The sequence below is a fragment of the Pleurodeles waltl genome, chromosome 12 (genome assembly GCF_031143425.1).
Source record: "Pleurodeles waltl isolate 20211129_DDA chromosome 12, aPleWal1.hap1.20221129, whole genome shotgun sequence".
Taxonomy (NCBI): domain Eukaryota; kingdom Metazoa; phylum Chordata; class Amphibia; order Caudata; family Salamandridae; genus Pleurodeles; species Pleurodeles waltl.
This window is the reverse complement of record NC_090451.1, coordinates 258,297,538-258,315,804: the sequence shown is the minus strand read 5'-3', so window position 1 is coordinate 258,315,804 and position 18,267 is coordinate 258,297,538.

Genomic DNA, 18,267 nt, shown 5'->3' with positions numbered 1-18,267 from the left:
GGTGGTGCAGGCGGCGGTAGCTGCAGCGGAGATGCTGCCAGTGCTGGCCGTGGTGCAAGTGACTGTTGGGGTGGATGGAGACACCATACCATCTCCGGAAGCCTCAGATGGCTGATCCTTGTGGAGGATGCTGCAGACTGACGTTGTGGCAGCGGCAGTGCAGGTGGCGGTCGGAGCAGCGGTGGTGACTGGGGTGCATGTGGCTGCCATCCCTGATGATTTGGTGGTCACCAGCCCCTCCCCAGGTGACATCGTGCCCAGAGGTGATGTGTCCTTTGGCTTGTGGCCCTTCCCCATCTTGACAGCCGTTGCAGGGACCTTGGCAATGTCCACTCTGTGTTTGTGCGAGGCCTTGCTGGGTGGGTGGTGTGTCTGTCCCCTGCTGGAAGCCAGTCCCTTTTTGAGCTTTGCAGGTGGTGGAATAGGGGGGTCCTTCTTTTCTGTCGGTGGCACACTGGCAGCTCTGAAAGGTGCCCCCTTTGACCGTACTGGAGTAGCAGACACCACAGCGGATGCAGATTTGGTGGCTGAGGTGCTGGCTGGGATACATCCTGGCCCTAGGAGAAGGGTGGCGGAGGGGTAGGGAAGAGGTCCAGGTTAGCTAGGTACATTTTTTGGGACACATTGGGATGGGAAGATGGAGGGGGTTTGGGAGTGGAGGAAGAGGTAGCGGTTGTAGGAGGTGTACGTCTGCTGAGTTTGGGTAAAGGTGCATGAGTTGGAGGCTGTTGTGAGGTGGATGGCTGTTGAGTGGGTGTGTGCCTGCATTTGTGTACTTTGGGAGGAGGGCTCACAGAAACACTGGCAGAGGACACAGGGGACATGTGAATGGTAGTGGGGTGGTGAATGCCCTCCAGGTATGCATATTTTTGCTGCAAATGCCTCTCGACACCCTGGATGGCATTCAGAATGGTTGACTGCCCAACAGTGAGGGATCTAAGGAGGTCAATAGCCTCCTCACTGAGGGCAGCAGGGCTGACTGGGGCAGGGCCTGAGGTGCCTGGGGTGAAGGAGATGCCCACCCTCTGGGGTGAGCGGGCACGGGAAACACGCCGAGGGGCTGCTGGGAGGGCGGTGCTGGCAGGGGGGCTGGCAGCTGTACCTGTTGTTGCGGTGGGGACAGAGGTGCCCGCCACCGCAAGGAAGCTCCCGTTCCGTTGTCTCGCCCTCCAGGGCCATGTGGGATGCAGCCCCCTCCTGCTCCGGTGCCACTGCTCCTCCGCCTGATGATGCTAATGCACACAAGAACAGGGAGACCACAAAAAGGGGGGGGGAACAACAGAAGAAATACATGTTGATTGCATGCATTACTGCTACAATTGGCGGACACGACAGACACAGAAGCCCCCTGCACTACACCGCGCACTTGAGCTCCACTGTTCAATCCCTGGGACATGGCCTACAAGGCTATGGACGACATCTGCACACATGGATGGCACAGGAGCCTGACTAGGTGTACTTGGCACTGTACACAGGTGGGGTGGGGTGCCACAGGGTCTGCCAGAACACGGAGACCTTGCCTACTAAAGTCGCCCTGGCCTAGGGAAACCCACAGCCCACCTCCCCCACCCAGACACCTCCACTGCGCGAGAAATCAGCAGAATGAGAGTGTACTCACCTCCTTGTGGCTGCTGTGATGCCCCCAAGCACCCATCCAACTCTGGGTAAGCCACCGCAAGGATCCTGAACATTAGGGTGGTCATGGTGTGACGGGCACCCCTCCCACGTTGGGAGGCCATCCCCAGCTGGGCCTCCACCATCTTCTTGCTCCAGCGGCGAATGTCCTCCCATCTCTTACGGCAGTGGGTGCACCGTCTGTGGTAGACCCCCAGGGTCCAGAGGTCCTTGGCGATGGCACGCCAAATATATTTTTTCTGGGGGGCGCTGACCTACATGAATTGTACAGGGGGAAAAGAAAAGTTATTACCAAATGCACCGTCACAGTCATTGGCCCCCATCCCTCCCCTTGCCATGATGCACATGCACTCACCGTTGTTTCATGCACACCTCAATCTTCCCCCCCATCTTTCATCCACCCAACTCCACACAGGCATAGCCCATACAGCATGCTCCCAGTGTATTTACCTGTTTGTCTGGAGGACCGTAGAGTAGCGTGTACTGGGGGAGGACCCCATCCACGAGTTTCTCCAACTCCTCCGATGTGAAGGCAGGGGCCCTATCCCCAGACGCACGAGCCATTGTCTCTTCCAGACCGAGGTCACAGCAGCACCTGCAGTGTAGGTCCTCTCCTGTCAAAGATCAGGTATCGAGTGATTGAACAGATAAAAAATGGCGGTCACGTCCGCGGCGGTGCGTACCGTCACCGCCGGCGTACATCGTCATTGGCTCCTGGGCCCATAGGGTCCAATGTTAACCAATGCAGCATTGCACCATGGTCTTCGACCACCTACGGCCACGGTGTACAACATCAGCGCAGTTACCTCACATCCCATTGTCTCACTTTACAGGTCAGACAGACACCATTTCAGGGGCCCACATGGCTTAATTTTTAACTGCGTCACACATACCTAGGCCTAGCCTCAACACACATACAGGCCAATTTTCGCATTATGATTTGTGTTCTGTGTAAGCTGTGGGTACATACCTCTGAGTTGTTTGACTCTGTGCTCGCTGTTATCCTTCATAGGCACCGTCTGCTGGGGAATGTGAGGAGATGGCGGCATCCTCCGGTGTACAGACCGCTGGTGGACCTGTCGACAATGGAGGAAAGACATGTGATCACCACCTACAGGCTTGACCGTGCCACAAACCAGGAACTGTGTGCCCAGCTGGAGCCAGACCTGATGTCAGCTATCCACCATCCCACAGGAATCCCCCCTCAAGTGCAGGTGCTGTCAGTACTCCATTTCCTTGCAAGTGGGTCATTTCAAACAACAGTGGCCATAGCATCAGTGATGTCCCAGCCTATGTTTTCCAACGTGTTGTCCAGAGTGTTGTCTGCCCTGCTGAAACACATGCGAAGCTACATCGTTTTCCCTCAGGTGGAGGATTTGCCTACAGTGAAAGGAGACTTCTATGCCCTGGGACATATCCCCAACATCATATGTGCCATTGATGGGACCATGTGGCTTTGGTACCCCCCCGCATGAGTGAACAGGTGTACTGAAACCTGAAGAGTTATCATTCCATGAATGTGCAGATGGTGTGTTTGGCAGACCAGTACATCTCCCATGTTAATGCCAAGTTCCCTGGCTCAGTGCATGACGCCTACATCCTGCGGAATAGCAACATCCCTTATGTAATGGGTCAAATCCAGAGGCACCGTGTGTAGCTAATAGGTGAGCACTTGGAAGCAAGTCAGTGGGAATGGTTGTCTGGGTCTGGGGATATCCCTACAGGTTAGTGTGTGTCTAACAGTTGTCCCTCGCCATTTGCAGGTGACTCTGGTTACCCCAACCTGTTCTGGCTACTGACCCCAGTGAGGAATCCCAGGACAAGGGCAGAGGAACGCTACAATGAGGCCTATGGGCGAACTCGGCGGATAATAGAGAGGACCTTCGGCCTCCTGAAGGCCAGGTTCAGGTGCCTCCATATGACAGGTGGATCCCTATTCTACTCACCAAAGAAGGTGTGCCAGATCATCGTGGCCTGCTGTATGCTTCACAACTTAGCTTTGCGACGACAGGTGCCTTTTCTGCAGGAGGATGGTCCAGATGGCAGTGTTGTTGCAGCTGTGAAGAGGACATGGACAACAGTTACTCAGTGATCCTGCAATATTTTCAGTGAGACACAGGTAAGAATAAAAACCTGCCTACTACATGTACTTTAACACTACTACCTCTCTACTGTCTGTCATTTTCACCCAGTGTATGGTCACTGAGTTGTCACTTTCCCTTACGATTTTACAGATGTGTGTCCCACAGTGTGACATCTGCATTGTTTCCTCATGGACTAGAGCTGTGTGACATAGGTATGTTGACATTACAATTGAAAGAGCATTTTGCCACTGTAATTGCTAATACACTATTTAGAAATCACAGACTGACTCCAGATTGTTTTGTGCTTCAAGGGTGTTTATTTAAGTGCTCAATATTGGAGGGTGTTGTAAAATGGTGAGGGGTGATGGTGGAGGAATGTCCATGGCAGAGTCCAGTCTATTAATCTCACAGGTGCATTGCCCAAATGGGCATAGGAAGTGGAGCTGGGGCAGTCTGAGGATGGACAGGGTGACAAAGTGGGACAGTAAGCTGACATTCAGGGTGGTCTCATTTCTTGGCGGGGTCTTGGCATCATTCTCTGTCTTTGTCCTGGAACTCAGGGACCATTTGCGGGGTGGCTCTCCCTCTGCAGGGGGTGGGGTGCTGGTGTGGTGGTCCTGTGGCGGTGCCTCCTGTCCACTAGCGCCGGCGGAGGTGGTGGGCAGTTCATCGTCCATGCTAGTGTCAGGGGCCTCTTGTTGTGCCACAGTGTCCCTCCTGGTGTTGAGTACTTCTTTCAGCACCCCTACGATGGTGCCCAGGGTGGAATTGTTGGCTCTGAGTTCCTCCCTGAAGCCCAAATACTGTTCCTCCAGCAGGCGCTGGGTCTCCTGAAACTTGGCCAGTACCGTTGCCATCGTCTCCTGGGAGTGGTGGTAGGCTCCCATGATGGATGAAAGGGCCTCGTGGAGAGTGGGTTCCCTTGGCCTGTCCTCCCCCTGTCGCACAGCAGCCCTCCCAGTTCCCCTGTGTTCCTGGGCCTCCGTCCCCTGGACCGTGTGCCCACTACCACTGCCCCCAGGTCCCTGTTGTTGTTGGGGTGGTGGGTTATCCTGGGTTCCCTTTAAAGGTGGACACACTGCTGATTGACGTGTCCTGGGGACAGAGGTATGGGCCCGCTGGGTGGGTGCTGTGCTGGTATTTCCAGAGGGAGGAAGGTCTGTAGTGGCCTGTGACTGTGTGAGGGGAACCGACTGTCCCAAGGTCCCCGATGGGCCGGGCTGGTCATCTAGATCCAGTTGGACAGAGCTGCTGTCTTCACTGTGGGCCTCTTCTGTTGGTGGTGTGGACATGTGTAGACCCTCCTGTCCAGTGATGTTGGGTAGGGGTCCTGCAGGGGTATAAAAGGATGTTTATTACATCTGTGTGTGCCATGGTGTGCAATAGGTGGGTGTCCGTGTACCCCAGTGCTTGCATTCCTGTGTGGGACCTTGTGTGATAGTGGTTTATGGGGGTGTATGGGTATGTGCAGTGGACATGCGTTGGTGATGGGTGTCCATGCTTTGTTGTTGCATGCAGGGCTTGGTGTTGGGATGGGTGGGTTGTGATAGTGGGACATTTGTAAGGAGTAGGAGTGATGGGGTGAGGGTGAGGGTGGGGGTATGTGATGGCATGCAGGTAGGGTGGGGGGTGTAATAGTAAAGCTTTGACTTACCAGAGTCCATTCCTCCATCTACTACTGCGAGGCCCTCAGGATGCAGAATCGCCAAGATCTGCTCCTCCCATGTTGTTAGTTGTGGGGGAGGAGGTGGGGGTCCGCTGCCATTCCGCTGAACCGTAAGGTGGTGTCTTGAGACCACGGAACGCACCTTCCCCCGTAGGTCGTTCCTACTCTTCCTGATGTCATCCCGATTTCTTGGGTGCTGTCCTAATGCGTTAACCCTGTCCACTATTCTTTGCCATAGCTTCATCTTCCTAGCTATGGAGGTGTGCTGCACCTGTGATCCAAATAGCTGTGGCTCTACCCGGATGATTTCCTCCACCATGACCCTGCGCTCCTCCTCAGAGAACCTGGGGTGTCTTTGCCGTGCCATGGGGTGGTGTGGGTGATGTGTGGGGTGGTGTGTATAGTGATAAGTGGGGTGAAATTCAGTGGTGTGTTGTGTGAGGTGCGTGGAAGTTCTGTGGGTGATGGTATTGTGTGCCTGTGAATGCTTGGTAGTTGTTTGTGGTGTCTCTCTCTGGCCTTCTCTCGGTAATTATGGTCGTAGGGGTTTGTGGGTGATGTGGGTGTGTGTTTTATATTGTAATGGGTGTGTGGGAGTGGTGTGTGTCTGTGTATTAGGTGTGTGTATTTTGAATTGTCCAATGTGGTGGTGTTTTGTAAATGTGTGTGTATTTTGAGCGCAGCGGTGTGTACTGCCATTGGAATACCGCGGTTGAAAGACCGCTGCGTGGATTCGTGTGTCGTGATAGTGTGGGCGTATTTCTGTTGGCGTGACGCTGGAGGTTTTGTTTTTGCCAATTTATCACTGACCTTTAGTCTGGCGGATTTGTGTGGGTGTCTGAATTTTGGCGGATTCCGTGCTGTGGGTCATAATAGCTGTGGCGGAATTCCACGGCCACAGCGGTGTGTTGGAGGTCTTCTGCACGGTGGTAAGCGGCTTTTACCGCCAATGTTGTAATGAGGGCCTAAGCTTTTAAGCTCAAATATTTCTCTTTGATTTAAAAAAAAAGCTGATCGTCCTAACCTTTGTCTTTGCTGATGGAGTAGTGAAAAATGATGATTTACTCAATTCCCCATATTACAATACAGAAAACGTTTCCTTAACTATTTTGAAGATATATGGGTTGGGTGCACACTCAGTAAGGACATAGCTGCCAAACCAAATTCCATATACCCTGGTTAAAGGTCTTCAAAAGCACTAGAGCCTAAACTAAAGCAACAGATGGGTGTCACAACTCCTTCCCAGGTTCGCTAAGTAGACATTACTCACATTGCTAACCAAATCTCAGACTGAAGCAATCTCTAGTTCGAACGTTGACCTAAAATTTTCTGAACAAATGCATGTAATTCTCTCCAACAATGTTCAACTGTTTCAAACCTTCCCAGGCCTTAATTATATAGAATCAGTAGGCTACACAGCAATCAAACCTAAACCTATATACCAAAAAACAAACTAGCAACTTAAATAAGTAATGTACCCTAAAACGAAAGTGTAACTTAAAGAAATCATTGATAGACAACATACTTTGTATTATAGCTATTACTTGCTCTGTTTTTAAATAATTTCATAATACAAAATGAAATGAAAAGATACTATACTAGCTAATATGCCAACATATAGGTAAATCTCAACAATAACAATAAAAGCTTCACAAACTACATACACCAAACAAATAACATGTTTACTAACTATATTTGTATTACAATACATTAATTATTTCAAAGTTAAATACATATTTGAAATCTGCCATAATAATATAACACATGTTTTAAATATTGCATATAACATTATCTGATATTTATACATCATGCATATACATTAACAGTTTAGAATGAAACACACAACATTAAATGCATTACAACAAAACCCATTTTTATATAACCTAACTGACATTAGGTCCAGGTAAAATAATTAAAAGAATTACTCACAGTTCACTGGCTGTAGTGAGTTCTTAGGAAGAGGTCCATCTTCAGTCCAGATATTTCAAAACATAATGCCTCCCAAAATGCAAAAACATAGCTGTCCAAAATATGAATTAATGTTGAAGTTTCCATATTGGATCCATGGAATTCCTGAAAAGCATGACAAATATGTTTAAAAAAGAAATCCACCAGACCAAAAAATAAAAATAAAATTATATTAAGGGGGTCATTCTGAGTCTGGCAGTCTGGAGATCGCTAGAATTGGGGTGGCTGTCGGACCACCGCAGTAGTGGCGGTCTGATCTGCCACATTCTGACCGAAGCTGAGCTGCTGCGGTCAAACTCAGAGATGCCGCCAGGCTACAGACAAGCAGCGATGCCCTCCGGATTAAGTGTTCCATTCCACCAGCCTTTCCATGGCGATTTACACCGCTTTGGAAAAGCTGGCAGAATGGGGGCCCCTGCACTGCCCAGGCACTTGGCATGGGCAGTGCAGGGGCCCCCATGCACAGCCCCGTTATGCATTTCACTGTCCGAATTACAGGCAGTGAAATGTGTGACTGGTGCTGCTGCACCTGTTGCATCACCACATTGGCACTGGCTTGATTCCAAGCCGGGGTCAATGTTAAGGCCCTATTCACCGCAGGGCCTTCAGGTGGAAACAGTGTTTTTGCCCGCTGACCCTGTGGTGAACTTGGACTAGGGCCGGCGGTGTCCTGGCACCACTAGCAGTGAGGTGTATGATTGAGTTTGGCAGTCGGCCTCTGCCCCTGCCAAACTCAGAATGACCACCTAAGTGTTAGAAATCAAAAAATCCAAACTATTCCTCTAATAACCTGGTGAATAAAATTCAAATGTGAATCCCTAAAACAATTTGTCGAATGATCATGTTTTTAACTTGCAAAGAAATATATAATATATTCCCCATACGTACTCCAAAACATGCAATTACTAGATAAAATGAAAAAAACTTTGAATAATCAATGAACTATTCAGTTACAGTAATATACTTAAACAAAGGTCAACAAATCTCTACTTTAAACTGCACACCCCAATTATTTTTCTATCAAAAATGTATAAAATTTACATTTCCTTACCTTGCATGTCCATGCTATTGTGAAATATATGAATTTGTTTTGCTGATGGATATAAAATGTTATATAGCATTTGAATAGTCATTGAATTTTCCATAACTTTCTGTTTTTGCATCTACACCATAACATATAGTAAATTTAAATAGAATAAGTCCTTTTTCAGTAAAAAAAAACAAAAAAAACCCAGCAATTATAAGCAATTATTTCACATATCTAACCAAAGATACACATTTTTTAAAACATTTGCTATAGTAACTGCTCACTCTGGAACATGTGGGGAATTACATATTCATGGGGAATCATAATTTCTATTTAAACTCCACTCCAACAAACATTAGGGAAACTGCATATACTGGATTGGTTGAGGTGTCAGGTGTGTTATTTCAACTCCAAACCCAAAAACATTGAGAAAAGTGCATATATCCGTGGGAAGCCATATTTAGCATTCTAACATCTATGCAAAAAAACATTGGGGAAAATGCATGCATTAGGTAGTTTACAGTTACTATTTCAATTGCATTTCCACTATCGTTGAGGGAAAGTCAGTATATTATCTTTGGAAGGTTCATATTTACCATTATGACCAACATAAACATAGCAGAAATAGGCTTCAATTGAGGAGGCTCATCATTACTATGCTAACTCTAAACCCACAAAGGAAAGTGCATATATATTGAGGAGAGATCAGATTTATTATTCTGTCCTCGATCCCATAAACATTGTGGAAAGTGCATATTTGGATAGGAGGTGTCAGATTTACAATTTTAGCCCACAAACATTTGGCAAAGCAAATATACAGTGGTGAGTTACGTTTACTTTTTTCAGAAAAGTGCATATATTTTACGAAGGTAAGATTTACTACATCCAATCCAACCATCATTGGGGAAAGTTCACATTTTGAGGGCTGGGGCCAGATTTGGTATTGTAACTCCAATTCTAAAAACATTGGGAAGAGTGAATATATTGAGAGAATCATATTTACTACAACAACTCCAGTCCAATAAACATTGTGGAAAGTGTATTTATTGCTAGGGAAGATCATATTTACTATCTTAGTTAGATTGGCCTATCGGATAATCAGACAGCCTCCGATGGACTGGTGTGACAAATCAGTGCATAGGCTAAATTTTTAGCAGTTGTGGACTGGTTTTAAGTTCAGATGGGCCAGTTTTTACTGTGAATTTTCCATGGTATTACCACATTTTTAGCAATGTCCTTTGCTAATGAAGGTCACTTTTTGGTCCTATTTTTAGCCATGTTGGACACTGTTTACTACCATAACTCCAGTCCCACAAAGGACTGTGAAAAGAGCATATATTTGTGGAGGTTAGCTTTAATATTCTAATCCAAAACTTTTCTGAGTAATGGAATGGAACAAACCACTTTTTTGGGAGAGCAAATTTGCTGTTCTGACTCAAAATTCACATGCATAGTTGTACAATCATATATTGGTAACGAGGAGGATGGTGGGTGTCATATTTTTTATTCCAACTTCAATTAAGAAAAAATGGGACAGTGTATATATGTGGAGGAATCATATTTACTGTTATGAGCCGAGCCCCACAAATGTTGACAGGTGTATATATATATATATATATATATATATATATATATATATATAGATATATATATATATAATCAAATTTGTATTATATTTTTATCAAAACACATAAATAATATGCATGGTCATGCTCAATGGAGAGGTGGAAGCAGGAACGGGTCAAAAACCTTAAGCAGTAGTGAGGTGGGCAGAAGGCCTGCACAGTGGCGAAGTAGCCCGGCAGCAGAAGGGTGGGCTCAGGGCCTGGACGAACGTTCCCATTAAGAGGGCCAGAGCGAAAAGAAAATACAGTTTAGAATGTAAACAAAAACAGTAATAGGATCTTACCTTACATAAAAAAAAAAAAAACATAAATGGACTGAAAAAAACAATGGTTAAAGTGACATTATAACTAGGTTTTGAAATGAGAAAATACAATGTTTAAAAACAAAAAAAAACATCATTTTTTTGGTAAATAATTTTCATTACTTTTTCTGGTAGAAAAAACAAACTGGGGATCAAAAATAATTTACAGATTTCGAGTGTGACACTCTGATTCAGGTAGGATACAAGCTTGTCCTTGTTCTGCAGGTGTGGAGTACACTGGTCTGTAGGGCAAATGGTCGGGGTCCTTGTGGTCCACTGAGGCGAACAGTAGCGGTTTGTAATATATGGGATCAGAAGACGGGGAGGAGAGAAACTAAGGTGAACTCAGGTATTAGGGGATAGTGGGGCAAGAGCAGCTGTGTGACCCAGGGAGGGAAAAGGGATGCAACTTCAGTGGTGTGCAGTCAATAAGGGGGATTGTACAGATGCACAGGGATTTTATCATGTAGCATGTCTCCCATCTGGCTCATGGATGGTGTGCATTAAAGCAGTGAGGGTAATTCTACAGGGTGGGAATCACAATAGGGGGGAGATCAGACATTTATGGAGACGGCAAACCTCCTCACATCGGTGGGTGTCCTTTTCAGCCGCTCCCCATTTGCTCACAGTGCCATGCCAGGAGGCCACTGGGGGAACTGAGGGTGAACGCCAGTGCATCGTTAGGGTACGCTTCTCAAGAAGAAGTGCTTGTGACGCAAAGTGGGTTTGCACCTGCTGTCGCTTGGTATGTTGGAATATGCTAAGGGAGCTAGCCTCCCATGTATGCAGCTTGGTGAGTCCCGTGATCGTTTGCAGCGTGGACTGCACGGAGTGCCAATAGTTTTGAAGGGATGGGCAAGACCAGAACATGTGGAGGATATCTGCCCTTTGGTTTGGGCAATGCGGGCAAGTCGGCAGTGCGTTGGGTAATAAGCATTGTATGCACGCTGAGGTGAGGTACACCCTGTGTAGTATAAAGAGCTGTATGTTCCTGAGGCGTGAGTTACGTTAAATTCATTTGGGGGACCAAATAGCTACGCACTATTCCCCATCTTGAAGTGCCCTTCCGAAATCTCCCTCCCATTGCTGCTGGAGCACGGTTAGTGGGACATGCATGAGTTCCCTGATTGCTGTGTGGAAGCATGCAATTAGGTGCCTACCCTCCCCCATCAAGAGGATAGAATGCAGTACCAGATGTACAGGAGGTTCTCCCTGATAGGTCCCAGAGTGCTCTGCATGTGTGGACCAACCTGGTGTGCAGAAGAAATTGTCCACCATGGAGTTCATTTTCCTCCGCCAGTGGTGCGAATGGTAGCAGCTGAACACTCTGGAAAAGACTGCCAACTGTGTTGAGTGCCTTGTTGGACTAGACATGCAGTCTGCCAGCAGTGTGGTGTCCGTGTTGATGAGGTAATCCAATGATTGGGAACAGCAGGGTGTATCACAGGGCGTTATGAGATAGTCTGTGTCTGTGTATCGTAACCGTCCATGTGTGCAGTGGTTTGTCTTCCCCAGGAGGATTCCTCTCAGCGTCGGGAGCGGAGTCTGCCCAAGGATGCCCATGGTTCCTGCCTAGGTTATGACCCACTGTCCATCTGAAGAGTCGTTAATGCTGCACTGTGAGAAAGTAGGCCTCAAAAGAGGGGACTCCCAATCCTCCTGGGTTGGTTGGCAATTGGTTGGCAATTTAATTTAGCAAGTGAAAGTGGAAGGTTGGTTAAGTAGTATAATAAATGCGGCAGGATAATAATTTTGTCCAGAGCTACCCTGCCTATTGGGGCCAAGGGAAGACACTGAGAGAAACACATTTGTGAGCGAATCCTGTAGAGGACTCAATGGGAATTGGTATCAAACAAATCACTGGGTGTAAATGGACACACAAGTATTGGACTGCTTGCAGGCACCACTGGAGAGGAGCACCTCTGAGTACTACATCATAGGGTGGTTGCCCTGGGCACAGCAGGTAGACCGTTGATTTTGCCCAGTTAACTTGAAGACCAGCAGCTGAGGCAAACTCCTGCAGTATGCTTTGAATCAGGACGAGGTCTATTGTAATGTCCCTGATGTATAAAAGATCATTTGCGTATAGGTATACTGCATGGATCCCATCCACCAGTGGTATGTCCCAGTCCCCACCACCGTCCCGGAGCCACATGGCTAACACTCCACTGCCAGCGCAAACAGCAGGGGCGAAAGAGGACACCCCTGCCAGGTGACCAGTTTGATGGGGAACTGCGCTAATTGTTGTATAAGAGTTTAATGTAAGCCAGATTCCGATACCCACCCGATGTAACACCTCAAAGAGGTAGGACCAGGTCAGGGTGTCAAAGTCCTTTTCCAGATCCAAGACCAGGCAGACCGAATAGGGGTAGTGGCCACAGGTGTGATCCTGGATGTGGAACAGGTGGCTGATGTTGTGGGGGATGTGCTTCATCCCGGCATGAAGCCATTTTGATCAGTGTGTAGAAGGTTTGGGAGGATTTGAGAATATTTATCCACCAGGAGCCTGCCTAGTATTTTTTTGTCCAAACCAAGTATTACTATTGGCCTATACAAGGTCAGATCTATAGGATTCCTGTCTGGTTTTGGAATGGAGACCAGGGAGTCGTGCAGGGGATCTCCCCAGAGCATCGTGCCTCCTCACACAGCGTGACAAGTTGAGGAGCAAGTAGCATTGAGAAGGTCCTGTAATATTCTAGCAGTAGGCCTTCGAGGTCCGGGGTCTTGTTCCGGGTGAGGTCCCAAATCTCCTGTGCAATCTCTGTGACAGTGATATCCTCGCCAAGGGTCCACCTTTTAGGGGCTGGGACAGTAGTGAGGGAAACTCAGGTGAGGAAGGCTGCCTGTGACCTCAGGTGAACTGTACAATTTTGAGTAGCAGTCTACAAAAGCCTGAAGAATTTCAGGCTGGGTGCGTACCGCAACCCCTTCAAGGCTCACCACCTTTGTGATGAGGGGAGCTGTGGTTTCTTGTCGGGCCAGCCAGACGAGGAGGTTACTAGACCTATCACCCTGCTTGTACACCCTGGAGCCATAAGTCCTGAACTGGTAGCAGCATAGATCCTGTAGTATCTTTGCATAAGTGTTTTTTTTTCTGCTAGTTGGGAAGCAAGTTCTGGGTGGGAGTCCGCTGCTTTACTGTGATTGGCTAAGTGGCACCTTGTTTTTTCTGTGTCTATCTTGTGTATACAGAGCCACCTAATGATAGCTTTGAAAGCGTCCCACTCGGATGCCCTGGAAGAAGGCCATGTCTGCGTTCTCCATGAAATAATGCCTGATGTGCTCCTGCTGCTCCTGCTGGAACAGGGGATCCTCCAGGCAGTCCCTTGTCAGTCTCCAAGTGGGGAAAGGTGGGAGAGGGGTGGACCAGCGAATGTCTAAAGCGTGGGCATCGTGGTCAGAAATGATGTGTGTGAGATAGAGCACTGGAGGTGTGGCAGCAGCATCTGAGAACAGAGGAACTTATCTAGTCTCATCTAGTCTCACATAGAGACTGTACACTGCTGAATAGAAAGAGTAGAGGTGGTCGGAGGGCTCAAGCGTGGGTCACGTGTCTATTAATGACCAGTGTTGTGTCCATGTGTGCAAAAGGTGAGTGTGCGTGTTTGGAGCAGAGCCAATCAATGGGGTGCAATCCATCCAGAGTGAGGTCTAGTATGCAGTTGTAGTCCCCACACAGAATCCACAGGATATATGTTTTGTGTGCTAGGATGGTAGAGAGCAAGTCCTAAAAGGGACTTTGATTGGTGTTAGGGATGTATACGCTACCAATGAGTAAGGTTTGGCCATCAAGGCGGCCCTTCAGAAGGACATCATTACCTTCTTTGTCGATTATAGAATTTAACTCTTGGAATGGGACATTTGGATGGGCCCATATCAGGGCATCCCTAGCATACACAGTGTGCGTTGTGGTGTAGATTTGGCCGTGCCATCACTTCTGCAGGCGCTCCAGTTCCTGTTGTCTTATGTGCGTTTCCTGTAGTAATATTATTTGTGCTTGCTGTCACTTGATGTGGGAGTAGATCGCACAGCTTTTTCTTGCTGTGTGCATGCCTCGAATGATTAATGTGAGAAATCTAGTGTCCTGGAGGGAAGGTTTGGGTGTGGGATGGCGCTGTATGGCTCAAGTGGGGGGTGGCTGTTGGTTAGCGTCGGCTAGATCTTTGCTACGAGGTTCAATTGGTGGTTGCTGTGGAGGGTGCGCTGGGGGTGCGGAGGAGGGGTGGTGGCTGCATTGGCGTGAGGGAGGAAGAGGTGTCTACTAAATTTGGAGTTGAACTGAACTGAATGCGGGGGACCTTTCACAACCAGTAACACATCCAAACAGTAATGCAAAACTACTCTAGTGTTCTGAGGGGGGGTGACCAAGGAGGGGAGTAACACTGTTAAGACTTTTGCCCATGTCTTCTAGTGTAATGGACAGCTAGGGTCCCCGGGATGAGGAAGGAAATGGACAGTGTTGGTGAGCCTCCTGAACTGCAACAGTGGGGCAGCCAACCAGAGGTGGGGTTCTAAATTAAGTAGTTCACCCTCTGTGGTGTCACCAAGGGGGAAGACTCCGTGGCCTTTTAGGAGTCTTGAGAGTGGTCAGTGTCCTTATATGAGGAAAAGCCACGCCTCTTTTCCCTTGTCGTCATCAGCTGGGTCCAGTGAGGGGCCAGCTCTTTCGCCACCTGTAGGGCTTTTATGCAGTCCGCTATGACCCATTCAAGGTTGGGTGATGTTGATGAATGGGCGAGGATTTAGAGTTAACTGTGCTCCGGCACTGACTGTTGGAGGTAGCTGGGGTGGGAGAGGATCAACTCGATCTGGCTGGTCTGGTGTCATGGTGATGTTCAGCCCAGTCCCACACCTCCTGAGGCCTCGTGAATAAGGTGGTTGTTGCGTCTCACATTATTTTGAGACGTGCTGAATACAAGAGGGAGTATTGTACACTCATGTGACGCAACTGTTTCTTAACTAGAAAGGAGGCACGTTGGTGCTGCACTGTGCATGTGTAGTCTGGAAAAAGCATAATGGTGGTGTCATCTATGCATAGAGGCCCGCTGTTCTGGCCACTCGAAGGATGGCATCCTTGTCTTTGAAATATAGGTGTTTGGCCAGCATTGGATGGGGGCCAAACCCAGGGGGTGTGTCACCGGGAAGGCACCCTGTGGACCCTCTCTAAGGACTAAAAGGGGTTTAATTCTGTGGCTGGAGTGAAGGATTTGAACCAGGTTTCTAAGTGTTCAAGGGGAGTCATGCCCTCCATCCCCTCCAGTAGTCCCAGGATGCGTATTTTACTTCTGAAGGACCGTCCCTCCAGTTCATCAGTTTTATCTTCCAGTTGGACCACTCTGACTTTTAAGTCACGAAGTGCTACCTGATGTTCAGTTGCCTTAGGCTACAGGGCGGCTAATGCCTCTTTGTTGGTTGACACTTTGTCCGCTAGTTTGTGGTGGTCGTCATGGAGGAAGCCCATCTCCGATGCTAATCGAGTCTTGGGACTGTTCTTAGGCCTCCAGCACCTTGTTCAGCTTATTAAAGGTAGAAAGTGAGATGTCGGTATCAGTTGGGGGGGCCCCTTCGACACCTTTGGTGCTCGTCCAGGCATCAACGGGGGACTTCAAGTGGAGTTGGACCTCAGTTGCCCCATATTTGGACACTGGCACCTAGGCAAGCCAGGGGATGATTGACAATTGAGGGTTGGACGGAGCCGCCAGGGAGGGACTCCAGGTGAAGGCACCATGCAGGGTAGGGCTCTGCTGGTGCTGAACAGGATGTTCAGCCAGGTGATATGATCCAGGGTAGTTCCCTTGGGTTTATCCTCAGCTCGGGGTTACAGTTGCCAGAGAGGGCCAGAGGGCCACCAGTCGAAAAGGGTCTTGGGCCACTGCTCCCCAGTGGCCCACACGGGTGCCCCAAGACAGACTATGCCACAAGCCTCGATTGGGCAGCCTATCACTCCAGGTACTGCGCCCGGCACCCCCAGGACTCGTAACTCCAGTGGAAAATGCAGATTGGGAGGCCCCTAGGAAGGTATTGAGTCCCACACCCCCACAACCGTGACAGCAGAAACTCTCATCTGATCACACCCACCAGTGATAGCGGCCCCCAGTTGATGGTCAGTCCCAATGTGGCCCCCACAAACCCCCTTCACAAGCCACAGAGTTGCTCTGAACCCAACAGCAACCTCCCCGATCAACCTGCATGCCTCGATTTGGATGACGAGGCAGGGAGCGTAGGAGGGCCCTCCTCTTAGATGGGGCACGAGGTACAATTATCCAACCATGAATGGGCCCTCTGAGGGGCTCCCCAGGGCGTGGTCCAGGGCAGAGGCGGTGAGTCCGCAACCCCAGTGGCGACTGTAGGCCCTTCAGAGGAGCCTCCTCCTCGCCAGTGTGTTCAGTGTGGGCTGACCCGCCAGGCTGAGTGGGCCCAGGGTCAATGAATTGATTGTCTCCTCCAAGCACTGTAGCAAGGGGGTGTAGTGTCAGGCCGGGCTCAGGTGGGCAGACAGCAGGAGGGCTCTGGTGCCGTCCATGTGGGCCGGGCCCAAGGGTGTAGAGTTGCATCCCCCACGAGCCCCTATCTGAGCCCAAAAGTGGGGGGATGCAGTGTAGGCCCCAATGGCGGCAGAAGGTGGGCCCGTAATCCGGTGTCCCCTGCTACCTGCCTCACTTGAAGATGCAGGGGGGCTTGAACAACCAAGAAGGAGCGGCAGAAGAGGGTGACCACAATGAGCGGTAGTGTGGGCCGCCTCCCCTGTTGGGTGCAGCATGTGTCCCACAGCCTATTGGGTCTGCGGCCCATTTGTATCCTGCTCCATCAGGGGCTCTCCACTGGCGACACTGGGTCAGCGAGGCCCCTTTGCTCTTGCTGTCGCCAGCCCCCAACGAGAGAGAAGGTGCGAGGTGCTGGGGATGCTGCAAACAGGGCCAATTGCTGGTCCTGAAGTCTCTGGCCGCGTTGTGAGGACCGACAACCAGGCGGCTCTCCACACCTCTGGGGATGGCCCTGAGAGGTTCGTTTGGCTCACCAGAGGGGGCAACCCAGCAAATCCAGTGTCTGGGGGTGATGGTTCTGTGTCCCCCACAGCCGGGAACCCCAAGTGGAAGACAGATGAAGGGCGGGATAGCGGAGCTCTAGAGAAACACATCCGCCATGTTGTCCATGCCCCCTGAAAATTGCCATTCATACTTTAGTGAACTAACTATAAGTTGTGCCCCCATCATGCACCGCTTATGAGCTAGTATGTCACAACACTCATGTTAAATGACATTATTGTTGACATCACTAATGAAATCTGAAAGAACATCACTGATGATGTCATCCAATTTGTCAGTGTGTTATGCTTTATGGGCTGGGGGGTAATGCCACAAGTAAAAATACAAAACAATCATGTAAAAGTAATAAGAGATAACCACTTTTTTCTGTGATTGCATATATTGTTTAAAAGTACCTACCAAATCCCTCAAGAAACTTCATAACCCATCACAAAAATATACACTCAATATACACTCATATCCAAATATGTAAAATAAATGAACATAATTTCCAAAATTAACACATATTAATAACAATTCAGAAAATAGTTATTTATTTTAAACAAAATTTCAAACTACAAACCCCAAAAATATAATCAATTACAAAAATATTATAATTTTAAAAGCTAAAAGAAAATCATGTTTAAAAATGCAACACCAAGCATACAGAAATATCTTGGGACATAACATTGATGGTAAGTATATTGTTTTTTTCTTGTCCAAAATAATATTGATGCAAGAAGTATGTTAAAATGGAACCCAAGTCCAATAACATTATTTAGCATACAAATTGTTACTTTAAAATGCAAATATTAGAGTCACAGAGCCATGTGCCATAATAAAGTGAATTGTGTTTATGATCAGTGACTCCATACAGTTCTTTACAAGTACTATTATATCATAATACAGCATAAATTAATCAACATTCTTTTAAT